Source organism: Pelobates fuscus, chromosome 4, assembly GCF_036172605.1.
Source record: "Pelobates fuscus isolate aPelFus1 chromosome 4, aPelFus1.pri, whole genome shotgun sequence".
NCBI classification, from domain to species: domain Eukaryota; kingdom Metazoa; phylum Chordata; class Amphibia; order Anura; family Pelobatidae; genus Pelobates; species Pelobates fuscus.
Window position 1 is genome coordinate 32,842,293 of NC_086320.1, and position 22,259 is coordinate 32,864,551.

Consider the following 22,259-nt stretch of genomic DNA (forward strand, 5'->3'; position numbering starts at 1 on the left):
CGCTTCCTGTATCTCTTTCACTACCCATCCCCATACAGAAGAAAGATTTTACAGACCTTCAAGCAGCTATTGACAAATTTGTCTGGAGGGGCAAACGACCACGCATTCGTAGATCGACCATGTATGTCCCCAAAACCAGCGGAGGCCTCGGACTACCCAACTTCCAACAATACTATAATGCGGCACAATTGGCCCACGTCCAACATTGGCACGCCGCCCCGAGCACGAAGCGATGGGTGGACCTGGAGCATGATGTCATGGGATGGGATCTACCATCATCATATATGTGGGTGCCCCCCGTGCATCGCCCGCTCCCACCGCCCACCTCTCCGGCAATCACTCACACGCTAGCGCTGTGGGATAAACTCAACCTTAAATACGAACTGTCCTCTTTCAACTCCCCGGTAACACCAATATACCGGAACAAACTCTTCCCACCAGGGATGGTGGCAAAACACTTCCGCGCGTTTGACCAGAGGGACATCTCCAGACTCCTACACCTATATCAACAAGGGAAAATCATAGACTACAAAGACCTGCCGGACAGCGAAACACTTACAACTGCGGACCATTTCCGCTACATCCAGCTCAGAGACCAGGGGGGGGCCCAGACGGGCGCGGGCGGCCGGGGGGGACAATACCCACGACCCCACCACAGGTCTCCCCAGTTGTTAGAGGAGGAGGAAGCCCAGGAAAGAAAGGGGGCACCCCGGGACAGATCCCATACCCGCCCCTGACCACAACAACCGAACTACTGCCACCCCACGGGACGAAAATGGGAATCCCAACCAAGACGAACACCCGCCCAGAGCCAAAGCACCAGACAGGTAGGACCCAACACGGCACAGCTCCACGGCCCCAACCATTACAACAGGCATGGCAATGGTCCACAAAGACCAGATACCGAGGCCAGAGGCGGGATCCTGCACCGCACAACGACGGGATGAACCCCGAAGACACTAGGCCTCCACCCTAGGCCCCCCCCGACTACACATTCAAACACCCCCACACACAACCAAGGAAGAGGCAAACAGTGAGAATACCCCCCCCCCCACCACCGACACGCTTAGGCGGACAGCCAAGCGCACCACAACAACCACTGACCCTGGCTTCTCTCCCCCCCCCCCCCTCTTCCCCTCTTTTTTTTTTTTTTTTCCTTTTCTCTTCTCCCTCTCCTTTCTCTCCCTCTTCCTCTATGGTACCCCCTTCCCCCACAACCCCAACAGAAACGGGAAGAGATACTGCCAACAAGAGAAGCTCATAGACCCCGGGTCCAAGTACCCCAGTTCACCCCTACCCGGTTAAAAGGATAATGTACACAAATCAATCAGATTGGACATGGGATAAACTTGTGAACTGTTTAGGCTCAGCAACTAGCAACAGCAACACTACCATGAACAACGAGACAGTGTTAGGAAACCGGCTTTAATTTATGTACCACCATGTCATGATCTGTATGTAAGCCTAAATATGCACCTTTGAAAATAAAGAATTTATAAAAAAAAAAAATCCTGCCAGGATAAACACCTGGACATATTTGGCCCATTGGCTAAACTATTTTATTTGGCGGAAGACGCCAGAGCGGAAAACCGCATGGTTGACCCTGAAGACCTCCGTGGTTGGGTCCAGAGAGCAATCTGTATTGCAGGGAATGTTAACACCTCATTATCAATTGAGAGACGTAAGGCTCTCTTATTTTAAGATAGAGCCCAAATTGGCTAACCTCGCCCTAACAGAAGCCGGTAAGGACGCCCAAGGCCTCCTCTTCGGCGATTCCTTTATAAAAGACCTGGGGCGTTTTGTTGGGGCATTTACTGCCCTGGATAAGGCTCAATCCTCTATGAGGCGAGTTTTCCAGGGACGGGTCTCTACCAGGGCCGGCAGATCCAGGAGCCGTCTGTCCGTCCGGAACTATTTCCAATCCCGTGGCACGGGACGAGGCTCCTTTCACCAACGCTCCCAATACCAGGAGGCTAACACCCGCCCCTCCTTCTTCCCATCTCGAGGACGCCCGTGGCGATCTAGAGGCTTCCGAGGACAATCTGGTTCGAGACGACCCTACGGTGAGTTACCTCAAGCCTCATGTTTTTTCTCATGTTTATGTAGGGGGCAGACTCACAAATTACCTCAGACCCCTGGGTACTGACTACCATTCGAGGGTTTCACATAGAACTTCGTACACATTCCCCCTCCTCGACCGATCTGCTTTTCACTCCAGGATCGCAGACGGATCGACATGGAGCTTTCCACCCTTCTTACCAAAGGGGCTATAGAAAAAGCACCTCCTGAACCCACAGGGGTCATAAGCAATATTTTCCTAGTGGAAAAGAAAGGCGGACAATTGAGGCCTGTCATAAATCTGCGCCCCCTCAATGCCATAGTCCGATACCGCCATTTCAAAATGGAAGGTATTCACCTATTACGGGACCTTCTCCTTCACGGAGACTGGCTAGCAAAGCTAGACCTCAAGGATGCATACCTGACGGTGCCGATTGCCTCGGACTCCCGAGACCTCCTACGCTTCCAATGGCAACGCGAGACTTGGCGGTTTACATGCCTACCCTTCGGCCTCTCCTCAGCACCGTGGTGCTTCACAAAGCTACTACGTCCTGTGATGGCATGGCTACGCAGCCGGGGAGTTCGTCTAATCGTATACTTAGACGACATACTCCTTATGGCTCAAGATCGCTCCACTCTCCTTGCCCACCTACGGCTGGCCATAGACCTCCTTTCCCGCTTGGGCTTCGTTATCAATTGGGAAAAGTCATGCCTAACCCCCGCCACGCGGATGGAATTCTTAGGATTCCTCGTGGACTCAAGGGAGGCGACTCTGAGCCCTAGTACGGCCCAAACTCACCCTGCAACAGCTGGCACGGCTCATTGGCCTACTGGCCTCATCTATACAGGCAGTGTTCCCGGGCCCATTCCACTACCGGGCACTGCAACGCCTGAAGATCGCACACCTGAGAACCGGTGCATCTTACGCAGACCAGGTGTCACTGGACACTGAAACGAAAGATGAACTGCGTTGGTGGATTCTCAACCTGTCCGCATGGAACGGCAAGGCGATCTCCGGCCCGCAACCGGAATTCACAATCGATTCCGATGCAAGCCTCCACGGATGGGGGGCCCATTGCGACGGGATTTCTACAGGAGGTCGTTGGTCGGCAGCCGAGTCACGGCTATACATCAACGCACTGGAACTTCTGGCAGGCTCCTTCGCCATCCGCAGCTTCGCGAGGGACAGAGCCCTAACTTGCATCCGTCTACGCATGGACAACGTCTCAGCGGTGAGATATGTCAACCACCTGGGGGGTACACAATCAGCAGTGTTGGCCACCCTGGCGAAGGACTTTTGGGAATTCTGCCTGGAACGGAACCTGATGGTCCACGCGGAGTATCTACCTGGTCTGCACAACGTCCAAGCGGACTGGGGGTCACGTTATCTCTCAGACTCCAGCGACTGGAAGTTGGACACTGAGGCGTTCTCCAGTTTATCATCTCTCTGGGGTCCCTTTTCTATCGACCTCTTCGCTTCCCGACTCAACACCCAGCTATCTCGATTCTTCAGCTGGAGACCAGACCCGATGGCGGAGGCAGTAGACGCCTTCCTGCAAGACTGGAGTGGGGACCTCCTATATGCCTTTCCACCATTTTCCATGATTCCACGCTCCCTCCTCCAGACCCGCAGACACAGGGCAGAATTAGTCATGGTGACCCCATTCTGGGAAACCCAGTCTTGGTTCCCCCAGATTCTCGAGATGACGATGTACTACCCACGGCTACTACCATCACGCCACAATCTGCTGCTAGACCCGATGGGACGGTGTCATCCACTCCGGTTGGATGGCTCCCTCCCACTCCTGGCATGGCGGATCTCCGGGGACCCTGGGAAATCCAAGGAGTTTCGGACACAACTAGACGCCTGTTGGCGGAAGCATGGGCCCCAGGAACTAGACGAGCTTATGGGTCAGCTTGGACTGGCTGGTGCATGGCTAGGGACGCGGATCCCGTTTCGGCCCCTGCAACCATGGTCCTGCAATTTTTTACGTCCCTCTTCGAGGCGGGGGAAGGCTTACAGGACTATCAACCTTTACAGGTCAGCCATCTCGGCAATTCATCAAGGTTTTTCGATGGATGCCCGGCGGGTCAACATCACTTAGTGTGCCGGCTCCTCCGGGGCTCGCGATTCTCCCGACCACCCAGGCCTCGCTACTCCACGTCATGGGATGTGTCCATTGTACTATCCTTTATCTCGTCATGGCCCGCTAACTCAGCGCTCTCCCTGAAGCAACTTTCTGCCAAATTGGTTTGCCTGCTCTGCCTCGTATCCTGCAAGAGGGTCTCGGACGTTAGAGCCCTGGACTTCGATGCCAAGTCATACACCCCGGACAGGGTCACGTTCAACATCAGTCGCCGGACAAAAACCTCTATCAAGTCGGTGTCCTATCCTGTTTTTCCTGCCTCTCCAGCATTATGTCCCGTGGCTTGCCTTCGCGAATACGAAGATCGTACCAAACGTCATCGTTCACATGTATCCCCACAGCTGTTCCTGTCCTTTCGACCACCCTTCCGACCGGTCTCTAGCACCACATTGTCATGCTGGGTGCGATGGTTATTGGATCAGGCAGGCATCGATACCACGATCTTCGGCGCCCATTCGGTCCGGGGGGCCTCAGCATCCTCGATGATGACCACAGGGGCTCGTCTGGAAGATATTATGAGGACAGCCGACTGGTCTAGGGAATCTACTTTCCGTGAATTTTACTTTCGCCCGGCCCCACATTCTTTTACGGCCGTAGTTAATCAGCTTTAAACTTGCAATATGAGCCTCCGTGTCTTGTTATAAAATTGCATGATTTTGCTGTTACATGACGAAAAGTCATGATTTTATTAAAGACACGGAGGCGAGTATTGTACCACCCACGTTTATTATTCATGTCTCCCCACCCATTTTTCGTATGTTGCAACGAGTCACATCGAATATTTTGGTACGGTAAGTGGGGCCATGTCTCAAGGATAGGTTTATGTTATGATAGGCTTACTAATCACCCTAGGATGTGGGTTTGTATTCATTTGGAATTTTCTCCTCAGTTGGTACCTGACAATAGTTGCAATTATCGATCTTAACCTCTCGGCTCCTGTTTCTTTATGTTTTCACAGCCTAATCCAACAAGATGGCATGCTGTTATCCAACTTGAATGGACTCTTCCCGCTGACAATCTCTGGTCCTACAGCTCATCTGGTCGTGCCTTCCCTGTTGTGAGACTCTCTAATTTGGACTATTGGACTCTGTTCTTGTTCGGACATTGTTACAAGATCGCATCTTCAGAAAGAGGGATATGGAAGGGAAGTGCTGCCTAATATACCGGGATCTGAGCGGGGAGGGGCCTATGTTAATGTATGTTCTTCATTTTTTCATTATATTTGTATTCTTTGCTGCTATTGGTGGACAGTAAAGAAAGGGTTATGCAATACTCGCCTCCGTGTCGTTAATAAAATCATGACTTTTTGTCATGTAATAGCAAAATCATGCAATTTATTTTCGGTTTACAAATGAAAATCCATTGAAAATAATGCCTCGGTTTACAATTTTTTTTCGCAATACAAAGCAAGTTTCCCCAGGATGCATTGCACCTGGGAGGTTTATAGCACCGTTCCTTGCATGCTGGAGACTGTGGGAAGCAGGTGGCGTTGAGTGTGGAGGTGTTGGAGCAGCTTTTGCATCAGGTTTTGGAGCAATTCTGGAAATTGTTTGCAGTTGTTTTGGGATTTTTGGTGCATTTCTCAAGCTGTGGAAAGGTAGGGAGATGAGGTTCGTCATTTGCATGCCTTTTATTGTGTGTTCTGCATTGTGGGTTGCTTTCCATGCCAGCTCATTTTGACTTTTTTCCAGACCTCCAGAACGGAATAATTGGTTTTCAACGCATTCCTATGGGAAACCGTGTTTCGGTTTACAAATGTTTCGCAATAAGAAACGTCCCGGAGAACGCATTAAATTTGTAAACCGAGGTCCCACTGAATATACAATTGGTCTAAATAAACTTTGGGGGGGGGGTTTGTCAGTAATTTACCCTAATACCAACAGCACTTCAGTCTGTGTTGTGTTGGCGAAAGCAAAGATAACAGAAAAGTATCTGTCTTTTTTTGGTACCTGCAAAGCGATTACACAAATGTAGCAGAGAGACTGTGTAGATAATGTGCAGTTTATTAACATTCATTGTTTACTTTTAGTTACATTGATAATTATAAATTAATTCAGCAGTAACTGAGAAAATGTCATTGTTTCCATATTAATATGCATTTTACACATCATCAGTTTATAAGAAAACATTCTCTGTAGGATACAAGGCATGTATTCATTTTACATTAATAGCTGCATATATAATTGGTATTTGTATTTCTGGAGTAACAGAAGAAATGTTATGCAGGGTGCCTCTAAATCATAACATATGAATTGCTTTCTCTTGAAGGGACACGAAAGACCATTTGATCTCAATAAAGTGGTCTGGGTTGACGTGATCCTGTCATTTTAATCCCGCAATGTAAAACATTGCCATTTAGTAGATAATTAGTTTGCTGATTTAATTCCGCCTCTAGCGGCTGTCTAGAGTCGCATCCTGATATTAGAGGTACTTCCATTGCACGACCAATCTCGGGACGCAGATTCCTATAGGAAAGAATTGAATACAATGCTTTCCTATGAGGACGCACGGATGCTCGCCGCGCATGTCCATCAGGACCCCATGCCTTTCTATGAGGAGCATTGGATTGGACCATTACTGGAGGAGGCCATGTCTAGTCACCAGTCACCAGTAATGCTTATCTCTAATTAGCATGCAATGTCTAATGATAACCTATATTTCAGCCAACAACTGCTAGGCTATGGGGAATTATTTGTATAATGGTGATTTATTGTCATTTGATACATTTAGTCCATGATGACCCCGTTGTAAAGTTCTCTTAACTCTGGGATTAAAGAACGGTGTAAGCTATGAATTGTCCAAAATAACACCTCCGTCATTGTATCGGTCAGTTCTTGGGGTTTTGTCACTATTAGGGTGTCAATATAAACAGTTGAAGAGGCTTGATATAATGATTTATCAAATAACTAACTGTTATACGATTTGTTCTAATAATGATCACATCTGTCTTCCTCAGATATTTTCTGAACAACCAAACTTTGCTGAACTGGCCACCATACTGGGTGGGATTACCCTTCCTAAACCGTGATCTGTAACACCAAAACCCCGCAGGTATGATGAAACTCAGTGTGTATAGAACAATTACTGTTTTATCTAAATGTGGACTATACGCCAATAACACAGAAAAATTAGTCTCTCAGTTTTATTTGTGAGCAAGTGTACAGTGTACAGTGAATTTCAAAGGTCAGAGTAGCCGAAAGTGAATGTATAGTGTAACCTTATTAGTGAATTAGCCTGTTGGTTTCCTGGTGGAAGCCACGGAAAATTTGGGGGATCTTATTTCATCCCATATCAAGAAAAAAAGGAAAATTTGTGCAATTTATTGCCTTTCTATTCCATAAGAGTCCCGTGTTATAATAAATAAAAGTATTTAGAAAATTGGGCAGACTAGATGGGCCGAATGGTTCTTATCTGCCGTCACATTCTATGTTTCTATGTTTCTATAATTTACTCTCCTTTAAAGAGTTTAAAAGATAAAACAAACATACTTCTAATAGACTGCAATTGTTGGTGCCTCTATATTGAGCAGAGCATTACAATGTGGTTATGGTAATCAGAAGTGCATTGTGTCCAAAGACCTGGACTTGGATCCCTTTATGATATATTTACCTAAAACTAAGAATGTGCTGTTTGACTAGCAAATTCCTCTTTTTCATTACTATTTTTTCATAATAAAGAAGTATCCAGGGCTTCACCGTTTTTTCCCGTCCTCATTAGCCATAAAAAGAAGACTTTATTTTCTAGATTAAATTCTTAATTTCTTTGTCTCCTTTTTTTAAAGTGAGTTTTACCTGAACTAACTATAATAAAATAAAGCCATTGTGATAAATATTTAGCTTTTTGTGTTAAATTACATATTTTCAAAAGCCAAACATTGCTATTAATAGTAAAAGGTTACTCCAACCCTTTTTTTTTTAATCTTTCAGTTAATTTTCTTTATATTATCCCACATCTCCACTTTACTCCTTTTGAAAACCTTGAAAAATAAGGTTAAAACGTACCTGGAAAAAGGATCTTCCACACCCTGTCCGGACATCACACCACGTAACTCACTTCCTGGTAGAGAAGCATTTAATCGGACCTTCTCACCTGCTCAGAGTGCATGCACGCTCTTTGAGTCAGGGAAGAGAAGGAGTGGGTGGTGGGCAGAGGGGTGGGGAAAAAAAATCTAAAGTGGACAAATAGCAAGTAATATAGAGAGGAGAGGAGGCTGGCTTACTTTGTGAAATGTAATATTAAGTCCCTTAAAGATACCTCTGTCAATGTTTCACAGAAAGTAATCTGCGTGTATTACAATCACTAATATTTATACATCACTAACATATTCCGCAGTGCTGTACAGTTGTTAAAAAAGGCAAACGTTAAATTCTAGCAAAACACGTATGACCTGCAAGAACAGTGAGTGAAGAGGACCTTGCCCAAACGAGCAACTTCTCTAAGTAAGAGACACATAAACAAAAAGAGTATGATGAGATGTGTCCCGATTTGGTGAAGAAGTTTTTCAATTCTTTAAATTAGACGTTCTCTCCATCAGCTCCATGGGAAGGGTTTTGCTTTTGGTTACAGTTATCTGTGATTCACTTTTAAAATCGTTACGCAGGCCGAGTAATACAAAAGATTTAGTTCTAAACATATGTAATGTAGGGGATCATGTGGTGTGTAAAGGCGATTGCCCCACTTTCAGAATTTTGCTCCAGAATTGCTAAACATAATCCGTAAGATTCTTTGAGGGTTATGTATAAAAACGTGCCAGAATAATCCATCTTCCCACCACTTCTCATTCCTCACTCAGGTATTTTGCTCTTTTTTTTGTACTGATTATTTTATCATTGATTATATTCCCAAACTAAGATAAAAAAGTACTATTACTGGAGAACAAAAAATGCATTAACAATTTGAAGGATTATTTTATTCCTTAAACAGAATGGAAGAATGAAAAGCTCCTTACCTGCTTCAGAAAATCCACCACGCTGACAGTGATGGATAGAAACATAGAAACATAGAATGTGACGGCAGATAAGAACCATTCGGCCCATCTAGTCTGCCCAATTTTCTAAACACTTTCATAATTTTGAATGGAAAAAAAAGGCACAGTACTGAATATCATTGCCGTGGAACTCTGTGATATTGCCATACACAAGGCACAGTTCTCTCGTTTTTATTGCTGTGGAGCTATGTGATAATGCTATACACGTAGCACAGCTCTGTCCGTTTCATTGCTGTGGAGCTCAGTGATACTGCCATAAAGATGATACAGTACTTTCAGTTTCATTGCTGTGAAGCTCTGTGATTCTACCATACACTCGGCCCAGTACTAGACATTTTACTGCTTTGGAGCTCTGTGATTCTGCCATACGCTCGGCCCAGTACTAGACGTTTCACTGCTGTGAAGCTCTGTGATTCTGCCATACACTCGGCCCAGTACTAGTGTTTCACTGCTGTGAAGCTCTGTGATTCTACCATACACTCGGCCCAGTACTAGACGGTTCACTGCTGTGGAGCTCTGTGATTCTGCCATACACTCAGCATAGTACTAGACCTTTTTACTGCTGTGGAGCTCTGTGATTCTGCCATACACTCGGCCCAGTACTATACGGTTCATTGCTGTGGAGCTCTGTGATTCTACCATACATTCGGCCCAGTACTAGACGTTTCACTGCTGTGGAGCTCTGTGAGTCTGCCATACACTCAGCCCAGTACTACACGGTTCATTGCTGTGGAGCTCTGTGATTCTACCATACACTCGGCCCAGTACTAGACGTTTCACTGCTGTGGAGCTCTATGATTCTGCCATACACTCGGCCCAGTACTACAACGTTCATTGCTGTGAAGCTCTGTGATTCTGCCATACACTCGGCACAGTACTGTGAGCTGCCTTGCTGTGTAATACACCAATACACAGCAAACATTACTAGGCATGTGCATGGGAAAAAAATTTGGTTCTGTTCATCATTCCGAAATTCAGGATTTTCGGGAATTCGGCACTTCAAGACTTCGGAACTTCGGCACTTCGAAACTTCAACACTTCGGAACTTCGGAACTTCAGCATTTCTGAACTTCGACACTTCGGCACCTCGGGACTTCTCTTGCAGCCGCTTGGTAAATAACTCCCTAATTCCCACAGTATCAGGGAGTTATCTACCAAAAGACTGAAAGACCTAAATGGGTCTTTCAGCCAAATTTACTAATACTAAGTAAAAATTACTTAGTATTAGTAAATTTTGACCCTACTCGCTATACCGCAAGTAGGGGCATGTCTAGTAAACAGTGAGCAGCCTGTGACTGCTCACTGTTTTAAAAAAAAAAATAGTGCCCCCCCGGCCCCCACCCCTGAGCGGCGGGTGTGGGCCCTAAATACTAATAAGGGGGGGACCTAATGTCCTCCCCCCTGGCCCCCACCCCTGAGTGGCGGGTGGGGGCCCTAAAAACTAATAAGTGGGAGGACCTAATGTCCTCCCCCCTGGCTCCCACCCCTGAGTGATGGTTGGGGGCCCTAAACTAGAATAAGGGGGGGACCTAGTGTCCTCCCCCTGGCCCCCACCCCTCAGCGGCGGGTGCTGGCTCTAAATACTAATAAGGGGGGGACCTAATGTCTTCTACCCTGGCCTCCACCCCTGAGCGGCGGGTGGGGGCCCTAAATTGTAATAAGGGGGGGCCTAGTGTCCTCCCCCCTGGCCCCCACCCCTCAGCGGCGGGTGGGGGCCCTAAAAAAAATATCCCCCACCCCAGGTGACTAGGGGTCCCCAAACCCCTAGTCACCCCCTCCCCCACCCCCTAAAACTTATCCCCCTACCTACCCCCCTCACCCTAAAAACTAATGAGGGGGGGGACCTTTAACTAAGTATCTGTAAAAAAATAAATAAAACTTACCATTCGATGTTTTCTTTCTTCTAAAATCTTCTTTTTTCAGCCCCAAAAAAAGCCAAATGAAAAAACATACCGTATATACTCGAGTATAAGCCGACCCGAATATAAGCCGAGGCCCCTAATTTTACCCCAAAAAACTGGGAAAACGTATTGACTCGAGTATAAGACTAGGGTGGGAAATGCAGCAGCTGCTGGTAAATTTCTAAATAAAATTAGATCCTAAAAAAATTATATTAATTGAATATTTATTTGCAGTGTGTGTGTATGAGAATGCAGTGTGTGTGTATGAGAATGCAGTGTGTGTGTATGAGAATGCAGTGTGTGTAATGCAGAGTGTGATGCAGAGCCTTGGTGGGAGGTAGGCATTTTTATTTTTTAATTATTAAAAAATTTTTTGTTTCATTACATTTTTTTTATTATTATTTTTTTTTATTTTATTATTATTTTTTATTTTATTATTATTTTTATTTTATTATTTTTTTTAATTATTTTTATTATTAATATATATATACATTTTTTCGTCCCCCCTCCCTGCTTGCTAGCTGGCCAGGGAGGGGGGCTCTCCTTCCCTGGTGGTCCAGTGGATGGGCACTGTGTAGGAGGGGGCTGTGGGGGCTGCAGAGAGATGTTACTTACCTTTCCTGCAGCTCCTGTCAGCTCTCTCCTCCTCCGCCGGTCCGTTCAGCACCTCGGTCAGCTCCCAGTGTAAATCTCGCGAGAGCCGCGGCTCTCGCGAGATTTACACTGTGAGCTGACAGAAGAGTTGAACGGACCGGCGGAGGAGGAGAGAGCTGACAGGAGCTGCAGGAAAGGTAAGTAACATCTCTCTGCAGCCCCCACAGCCCCAGTCTGTATTATGGCAATGTAAATTGCCAAAATACAGACAATTGACTCGAGTATAAGCCGAGTTGGGGTTTTTCAGCACAAAAAATGTGCTGAACAACTCGGCTTATACTCGAGTATATACGGTAATAACCAACGCAATTATAAAAAAAAAGAAAAAAAAAAAAGAGCGCAAAAAAAATTATCCATCTTCACCCATGGGGGGCTCTACAGGGAGGGGGAAGGCTTATAAAGCCTTGCCCCGCCCTGCAATTAGGCTCAGAGCACTCTGATTGGTGGGTTTAAGCCATCCAATCAGAGTGCTCTGACAGGTAAATGAAGAGACTGACAGAGAAATGAAGAGAAATCCACCAATCATAGTGCTCTGTGTCATTTTACTTCCCACGCTGTGTAAAATGACACAGAGCACTCTGATTGGTGGATTTCAAACCAACCAATCAGAGTGCTGTGACAGGTAAATGTAGAGACTTACCTGTCAGTCTCTTCATTTACCTGTCAGAGCACTCTGATTGGATGGCTTAAACCCACCAATCAGAGTGCTCTGAGCCTAATTGATGGGCAGGGCAAGGCCCCTTTTTTTACAGGTTCTTAGTTAAAGGTCCCCCCCCTCATTATTTTTAGGGTGAGGGAGGTAGGTAGGGAGATAATTTTTATTGGGGGGAGAGGTGACTAGGGGTTTGGGGACCCCTAGTCACCTGGGGGGAGGGGACATTTTTAGGGCCCCCACCCGCCGCTCAAGGGTGGGGGCCAGGGGGGAGGACCTTAGGTCACCCTCCTTATTAGTATTTAGGGCCCCCACCCGCCGCTGAGGGGTGGGGGCCGGGGGGAGGACATTAGGTCCCCCCCTTATTCCAATTTAGGGCCCCCACCCGCCGTTCAGGGGTGGGGGGCACGGGGGAGGACATTAGGTTCCCCCCTTATTCTTGTTTAGGGCCCCCACCCACCGCTCAGGGGTGGGGGCCAGGTGGGAGGACATTAGGTCCCCCCCCTTATTATAGTTTAGGGCCCCCACCCACCGCTCAGGGGTGGGGGCCAGGGGGGAGGGCATTAGGTCCCCCCCCCTTATTATAATTTAGTGCCCCCACCCACCGCTCAGGGGTGGGGGCCAGGGGGGAGGACATTAGGTCCCCCCCTTATTCTGATTTAGGGCCCCCACCCACCGCTCAGGGGTGGGGGCCAGGGGGGAGGACATTAGGTCCCACCCTTATTCTGATTTAGGGCCCCCACCCACCGCTCAGGGGTGGGGGCCAGGGGGGAGGACATTAGGTCCCTCCCTTATTCTGATTTAGGGCCCCCACCCACCGATCAGGGGTGGGGGCTGGGGGAGGACAATAGGTCCCCCCCTTATTCTGATTTAGAGCCCCCACCCACCCCTAAGGGGTGGGGGCTCAGTGGGAGGACAATAGGTCCCCCCCCCATTATTTTACATTAGGGCCCCCACCCGCCGCTCAGGGGTGGGGGCCGGGGGGCTTATTTTTTTTTGGTTACAGTGAGCAGCCACAGGCTGCTCACTGTTTAATAGACATGCCCCTACTCGTGCTATAGCGAGTAGGGGCATAATTTACTAATACTAAGTTATCTTTACTTAGTATTAGTAAATTTGTCTGAAAGACCAATTTAGGTCTTTCAGCCTTTTAGTAGATAGCTCCCTAATACCGTGGGAATTAGGGAGTTATCTACTTATTCATTCCTGTCCTTACACTGACTGGCTAAGTAACTTACATTTTATATGAATGTATGTTACTTGATTGTTGTAAGTGTTGCAAATGCTTACAGGTGAATCCTGGCTATGTTTGTATACTTTTTATTTAAAATTGTATACAATGTAACATTCTTCTTCTTTCACTGGGTAAGTATATTAGTACTTACGCAATACTGTGCTTCGGAACTTCGGCATTTCGGAACTTCGGGACATTGGCAATTCGGCACTTCGACAATCGGAAGTACCCGAATGTCCGAAATTCGTCCGAATTCCTATTCGGACCGAAACAAATTGCACATGTCTAAACATTACTGTTACATTGCATTGTGGTAAAGGAAGCTCTGGTAGCTATACTAAGCAGCCTGGGGTTTTCCCCAATATTTCTATATTTTTATGAATTGACCATTGACTTTGCAATATACGAACCTCAGTAGCTGAGCTGCAATAAAAAGAAATCTCAATTTTGTTAAAATATAGTTCATTGTACCTCGATGTTCTCAGAAACAGAGACATGGTGGGGATTGTGCAAAATGGCAAATGCATTTATTTGGCGCTGACGCCTTGGATTTTAATTAAATAATTACATATATATATCTCAATCTACGTTTTTTTTTGCATGTTTCCATGATGTTCTTATCGGGGCACATTCATTGCATCAAGCACAAACGGTTAACCTATCACTGTCGCTCCAGCACTGAGCTCACGCTCTCTGATAAAATTAGAGCTTTTTACTACGTTACTTGGCAAGTAATGCACATTGTGTCTGCAGATTTTCGAACTGCGCCTTTCTAGAAAGCTTTCCCACGAGTCCGCACTGATAATGGGTCTTTTACTGAATTGGATGCTGCCAAATCTCCATTTCAGTGATGGGTGCTGACCACTGATATATGTATTGCTAATGCTGGGATTCTATTGTATTCTGTAATGGTAGTAACTGCAAAACATCAGAAAGAAGCCATACACTAAAATACTAAAAGCTGCAATAACTAATAAGCATTTTGAGAAAAAGCAAAAAATAAGGTATATTTGTAATATTTTTTATTCATAGATTTATTCATAGATTTTAATGCATTTTCTACGGTATGCATAAAATTAATGGGGTTCAGCATCCGTGTGCTGTATGTCAGGCCCCTCGGCTCTTTCTCTTGCTGCGCCTCCCTCCTCGTCTTTTGTGGTGTCATATCGGCACACATCGGGTCCTTTGGTGTAGCTGGACCACTCGCCACAGGGGTTAGAAGGCTGGTGTCCTCTCTCTGTGGCTGCTTTCCACTCACCCCCACAAACTGTAAAACTCATAGATAGATGGTTTCTTGAAGGGGCAGTATGCAGGGTTAATTTAGGAGGTGTGGATTTTGGTACCAATGAAATGGGAGAGGTGAGGCCCTCTTCCCCATATAAACACAACTGACTATGTCTCCTGTGCTCGGTTGTACTGTGCTCCAGGTGTGTACACATCTCACTTACTTTCTCTTGTTTCTCTGGAATGTGACCCATTTGTGCGTATCACCTGGGAAACTGCACAGCCTGTCCTGACCTTTGGCTTTACCTGAACACGTCTATGCTTATACATGTTCGTACCTTACTCCAGCTTATTACTGCTATTTGGACTCCTTCTGACAAAATTCAGCACAGTAACCATTTAAAAGCTTAAAGGGGTCATAATTGATGTTCCATTAAATTAATATTATCAAATTGTTTTGTGTTGCAGCCTGAGCCCAGAGAGACGCAGTGCGTTGGTGGATTTAAAATGTCTAGAGCTTGCTCCCCCAAATTCTAATGAGTGCCAGGGATTACAAACCTCCTCAGAAGTGTTTCATCCCACTCATTTCTTGACTGAAAAGCAGATCATTTTCAGCTTCAAGCAAGTATCATGGAAAATAATAAAATAAAATTTACTTTTATTTATAAGGATTTGAATACATAGGAATGATTCCATAACCACAAAAGTGAACAAAGCTGCAACCGAACTGCAAAACTTGGGCATAGATTCTTTATCAGTTGTGAATTTTTAATTCAATGATCTTAATAAAGATGAGTAATTTTATTAATTTATTTCTAAATTCAGGTTTGTTGTCACTGACACATTTCTGATACAGGAAAAAAAATTGCATGATTGCGATGCCGGGCCGGGCCGCCAAGCCTAACGGTCGCAGGAAAGATCTGCTCCTGCAAACCATGCAAAATTAAGCCTGAAAACCGGGACTTTTGACCACTTACATGGCCCAGCACTGCGACCCTCTGTGATTGCGGGCCACCGGAGCCGAGGAGAGGCTAGCTCTCGGAGTTTTAGTCCCTCGGGGGAGAGATCTCCGCCGTACCAAGCGGGACCTACCTGGCGGTGAGTGGAGTGGACGGCTGCCGCTCCACCTTCCTGCCCTACGGAGCCCAACAGTGAAACTGAGCCATCGCGGTCCCGGTCCTGATCCCCCCCCCCCCTCTGGACTGGGGGGGATATCCCGGTCCTCGCCCCATAACAGCACTTGGCGACAATGCCACGCCGCCACATGAGCTCGAGGCCCAAAACAAGATGGCCGCCAGACCTGAGCCCACTTCTCTGAAGGCCTGCATACAGCCTACTCACATGGCGGACTCGCTTGCACAAGACAGAAAATTCATGCACACGACTTTGGACAAAGCGGCAAAAGAGCGGACAAGCTCCTGCCCACCAGTGCCAACCTACAGGAGAACTGTGCCTGGAGCAGCCCCAACTGTGTGTCCCTCAGGTGACACCGCCGAGGTGTAGACACAGACAGACGGAGCAAGCTGAGCACCAGCCTCGACGGCACAGCCCCCAAGCCAGGTACCTCTTACCAGCAACACACACGGAACTCAGGTATCCTGCCAGCCTCATAAAGAGCCCACCAACCGGGAAACCTTGCTCTGCCCCTGCATGGTGTGAGAGAAAGGGTACATGGGACTTCACCTGTGGCACGGTGCCTCCCTGGCGCCTCCAGCTCCAACGCCTGCCGAGTACCTACTCCAATACAAGTGACTTTCATCTAACGTCCAGAACAACCTATAACTGTATACATCAGCAGGGGGGACTATGCCACGTAAATATCAAGCTGCCCTTTAACCACTGAGGCACTGGAGACGGGCGGATCGTTATTGTCCATTGTTTTGCCTACCCACATACATTCTTTGACCCACATCTGTCACCTCACACATAACACATGTACAACTCGCATGCCAAGCCGTTCACAACTACCACTCACACATACCTTATGTATGCAAATTTTGGCTTGCCCACAGAGGCTCCACTAGTGCTGTTAGCAGAGAATGTAATGCAGCATGTTAGATGTAGACACACTGCATGTAATATCAAGTTTCAAAGCACGGTATACACGCTTGTCTACACAAAGCTTTACTTATGTAGAATGTCTAATTGCAATGTCGCCCTAGTTATAAACGTCTTCCCTTACACGTAAAGCAAAGTAACATATCACAATGTAACACCAAGCGAGAACGACTTTACTATGTACACACTTAGCCTAGCATGTTTATCACAAACCACAATTGTCTTACAGCTTGTTAACTTCATGTTGAAAAAAGAAAAAAAATGTGCTGTTTAATCTGCCACGTTATGTGATAATATGAAACTGCTTGCAGCAGCTGTCGTGGCTCTGCATGCTCACTGTCAAACCATGCACAAATAAAATAAAGAATTAAAAAAAAAAATAGCATGATTGCTTTAGTAATTATAATTTTTCTGTCCATGCACCACATTCCTGGAAGTCCAGAATATAGCAAGAATCCTTTGTCGTTTGATTCTATGGAGCCATTTAACATTTTGATTGGTATAGTTATACCAAAAGATCAAGGAGTACATCGGTAGATCACATCTGCAACAGAACCATTACAGATTCCTTGTTGTATCAATGTCTCTGTCTTTATGTATACAGGAGTTTCTTGCTTTGCAGGTATGTACATAATATGTAGAGTTTAAGAAAAGCTGCAAATCGTGCTTTAGTACAAGTGTCCCATGATGTCAGGTTTCTGAAAGATTTTGCTGGCCTTTTATATTCCATTCTCTTGTCAGGGCATCTGCTCTTAGTAGGCCTGTGTTGTTATTATTTATTAGTTGCATCGAGGTTTCTTTCGTTAATTGATATGTTTCTGCCGAATTCAAATTCATATGCCACCAAATGTCATTGTAAAGTTCATTGTTACAGAATATTGTTCCAGGATGGTTTTTCACTCCAGTAGAAATCTATATTCCTCTACTTCTGCTCCTTCCTATTAACCACTTTTTCTGAGTTATAGGTAACAATCTGTGTCTTGTACTGTGAGGTGCTTTGATAGTCAATCAGGTTTTCTCAGTACCATGTTCCATCTTGAGAAACAGCTGGGTGTTGACAGTTCATCAGCCTTTATTTCTTTTTCCGGTCATCTTCTGTCTGGAAACATAACAACAATGTCCAGAATTAGCATAGCACTTCTTTTCAGCATAAGAAGGCTGTTTGCACTAGTCATTCAATGATAAACTATATGGCAAAGTATTTTCTTGCATCACCTTCATAGGTGCATCCAAAGTTTTTCACAAGCATCTGTCCCATCTTTTTCTGATTTCAGCATGCTTTGCCATCATCATTGAGTCCATTATTAGGATTTGAAATAGTCCAATCACACCTTTAATCAGTTTTTGGAATGATCTCAATAGGTTCCTTGTGAAATGTAGGTCACATTAGCAATCATTTCACTGTGAGCTATGTCTCTCCTTTTGAGATAGTTCTTGGAGGTAGTCCTCACGATCACAGAACTTGTATAGTGTGCAGTCCAATTCAGTTCAGGTGCTTCCTGCTTGTTAACACAATCCCAATGCAGTTTTAAAACGACAGCTAGGGTTGATGTTATGATAATGCTGCAGATTGTAAGAAGGAGACACCATAATAACCAATTTGATAGCATCCTTTTGCTTGCATCTTTGCATTTCTTTCTTACTGTATAAGATAATTTAGGTACAGTCTGTTTTCTCCAGAGTCTTTCTTATAATGATGTTGATGATTCATTTTTCATACATTCCATGTTAACTCTGAATGTATCATGTCTGTCTGTTCATCCTTCTCCTTCACATTTGCAGGTTCAGATGTCAGATCATGATTCAGTCTGTTACGTGGCTATGATTCTAGTGGCTGTGTTCTGGTAGCATTTCGGTTGTCCTCTGTTTGTTTCATCTTGTCATCTTTAACAGCATCCATTGTATCAGTCAGTGGTTCTGTGAACATCCTGGAAGTATTTAGCAGGTTTTAAAATATCAAAACGTACTGTTCTCTGTTGGCTCTGATTGTTCTCTGTAGTAAAAGTTCTCGCAGTCACCCTCTCCAGGACAAGCCGGCCAACAGTAGGAAATAGGTGGTGGTGCATGGTGAGGTGTGCTGGATAAAAAAATTCCTAAATTTCTCTAATAGAACCAGTGGTTCTAAGCTCTCCCTGGTGCAGAAATATGATTGTCAGTGAAAAACATGTAACATTTCATACTGTGTCTCACCATTTGTATCATCAGGTATGCTGTGAATGCTCATCTGTGCCATAGGAATAAATAGATACCACTGTGTGGGGCAAGCAACTAGTAACTTGGTTAATAATCATTTAACCTCAGCATTTTCCCAGACCACAACCCCACTACTTTGGGGGTGGTTTGCGCACTGAAATCCCAAAGTAACCCAAATGTGGTTGCCCAGTTTTAGGTTTCCTTTGCAGTAACTGCAGGACCACCATCCAAATGGATGGTCCTGGGAATACCAAATGCATACTAAGGAAGTGAGACTAGAAAACGTGGCATCAGAGGTTGCACTTCGCACAGGATATATCCAAGTAAACCAGGTACATGCATCAACACATACAAAAACATATTTATAACCATTAAATGTTGGCAAACTTGCAATATATAGTAATTCAAAAAGTATGTTAGATATTAATATTTCAATAAACAGTACATCAGTAATGTGGCAATAAGCAAATGATTATGATTACTAAACACATGAATTACAGTATATCCCATATTGGACCATCAATATTCTTTTTCAGGAGTCAGAAGTACATTACCTCTCTCTATAAGAGCTTGTCCTAGCCATGAAAAAGCTTTTGGGCAAGTCTATCTTTCCTCTATAGGAAGAACAACCAACATATTACCTTCAATGGTTATTATGTAATTAACCCCTCTAAACGATAGGAGTATTTATACGGATACCAGGTGGATAAGGTCTGGATATCCTTGCAAGCATAAACTCTGCATCATGACTGAGAGATAGGGTATGCGATGTGATCCAGTGACCACAGACACATTGCATCAAAGTGCCTGTTAACGGCCAACTATATGAGGAGAGGGACCATGCTTTGTTATAAGCATGTCCATACACGTATTACAATGCCAGGCTTTCAATTTGTTACCACAAAGCAAAATGCAGTTGTGGATATAAACACACGACGTATCGTAAGAAAAACTGTTTGAACACCAGACTGAAACTCGAGATCAGTGAACAGTGGACCAAAATAGATAAATGAAATCCTATCAATTAATATACTTTCTTTAAATTACTTTATCCTCTGTATTAACTATGAAATATTAAAGTTAAAACAATAAAATTTAAAAGCCAACTTTTAGTGTGCATATGAATTACAAGGCCGTTCATAATGTGAGATAAAGAACAGCTTTTTTAAAAAACGAATAGTCTGTGAACACAATATGACCTTGCGCTGAAAATTCACTTGCAGGGGAAAAAAACAAAAACCTTTTTTTCTTTAGTAAATTAATTAATTAATTAAACGTAGTTAGAACCTCCCTCAAAGTCCCGATGACTTTGCAAGAAACATGTCGTCCTTAAATACTGGGTAAGTCTATTAAACAGTGGAATAGCATTTTTACCCTGTATATTATGTTGTCACAGCTATAATGTGTAGTATTACAAACTATTCATAACTGTTGTGCAAACTGTTCATTAAACGCCAGTGGTCTAGCTATCTATACTTGCTGCTCTCAAAAATTCAGAAAATCTCCAAAAAACAACAACTTTGCATTTATGCTAAACCTGCCTGTTGTAAACGTATTCTGTATATTTCTTGACATTAGTACTTGTACTTAAATCTGTTTAACAAAGCTGTTTATATTGTGGTAAAAATATATATATTTATTATTATTTATTTTATTTTTTAACATTGCTTAATTTTTTAAAGATACCTGCATATTTAATTAAATATCCTTTATATGTCTTTAAGGCATAAAATATCTGCAAAGTAAGATTATATACAAAAATGCATGTTCTGGATGTTCCCACAATACCTCTTCTATTATTATAATTTTTTTTTAAAAAAAATTCAAAGTGTAAAATCTGATTCCTTTTAGGATGAGCACCCCTCTCAGCCCCCCAGTTTCAGAGGCCCCTTTGGAGGTGACCACAGAAAAGTATAGATTCTATAAAATAGATATGAGGGGGCTTTGGACAGTAAAGTTACCTTAATTATACTTTTCATATAGCAGATATGTGATATGCAATGTGATTTAATATATCAGAGTATTATCACTTTAATTGACACTGCATTTTTTTTATGCATTATTCTTTATGCATTATTATTTTTCTTTTTTTTTCTTACATTTTAATGTCTGTTTAGAATATTGCAGGCTTTGCAATATCAAATTAATTTTGCAGTATATATATTCACAATGCACTTACAGCATATTATTAAAATTTGCCTCTTTCAGAATTGTAGAATATGTGGTGGAACTGAATCCCCATATATGAGATTTGAAACTGTATTTTTATTTCTACGCTGTGCCCTAATCTGTATTTATATACATAATTGCAGCAGCATATTGCTTTTAAAGAAGCAATTATTTCACCCTTCATGTGTGGTTGACTGTGGACTTTTTAAAAACCTACTCTTTATTTTAATTTTTTTATAAATCCGTTTCTGGCTCTGAGAGAACAGGCTGCTGAATGCTCTTATTGCCTGGTCTATATACATTTATTTATAAACAACATTGATATTTAATCTTATTTTATGTTTTATAAAAACCTAGTTTATAAAATTCACTGAGATTACATGTGTCTGATCTGATTACAGTCAGTAGTACAATATCGTTGTTCTAATTTCCTTACTGCTAGCACTACAGGTACAGTGGGATAGTACCACTGATTTAAGTAAGCTTTCCCTTATAAAATTGGTGGACTTTAATCCTGCCATTGCAATAGACTAAATACTGTACCTGAGTAAGCAAAGTCATTATGTGCAGGAATTGTGCACTTTAAATAGTAGAATACTTATGCTATTCTAGTGAATTGGGCTGGCTGCTTAACACATCATTTAGTATTTTTGGTCACATTTAAAGCTATAAATGAATTTAACATTTTATTTAAATAAACCTTTAATAAGTTCAGTTTTACAATTTTATTTTGCCCTGATTTATTTTACATATATATTATTTTTACTCATTTTATAATGTTGCCTTTTTTCTAGGAGGGTAGTATAATTTCAACTCTGTTAAGGAAAAAATATGAGCTAGTTATCATATATTATATATACTGCACTGAATGTATTTAAAAGCCATGTCTCGCTCTTTATGGCTGTATGTAATAATGTTGTTCATAATTTGGAATGAAAAACGACTTCTCAATTCCTTGGAATGTTTACATGTCTCCTATCTC

At 43.8% G+C, this 22,259-nt stretch overlaps 1 protein-coding gene across 3 annotated transcripts in view; it reads left to right on the plus strand.

Moving 5' to 3' along the window:
• The window catches only part of CYRIB (CYFIP related Rac1 interactor B), a 152,941-nt gene that overhangs the window by 42,844 nt on the left and 87,838 nt on the right, over positions 1-22,259 (plus strand). For all 3 annotated transcript variants that reach the window (XM_063451055.1, XM_063451057.1, XM_063451060.1), the window contains exon 2: positions 7,162-7,256. The gene's annotated coding sequence lies outside the window, so the exon portion shown is untranslated. The remainder of the gene's footprint in view (positions 1-7,161; positions 7,257-22,259) is intronic.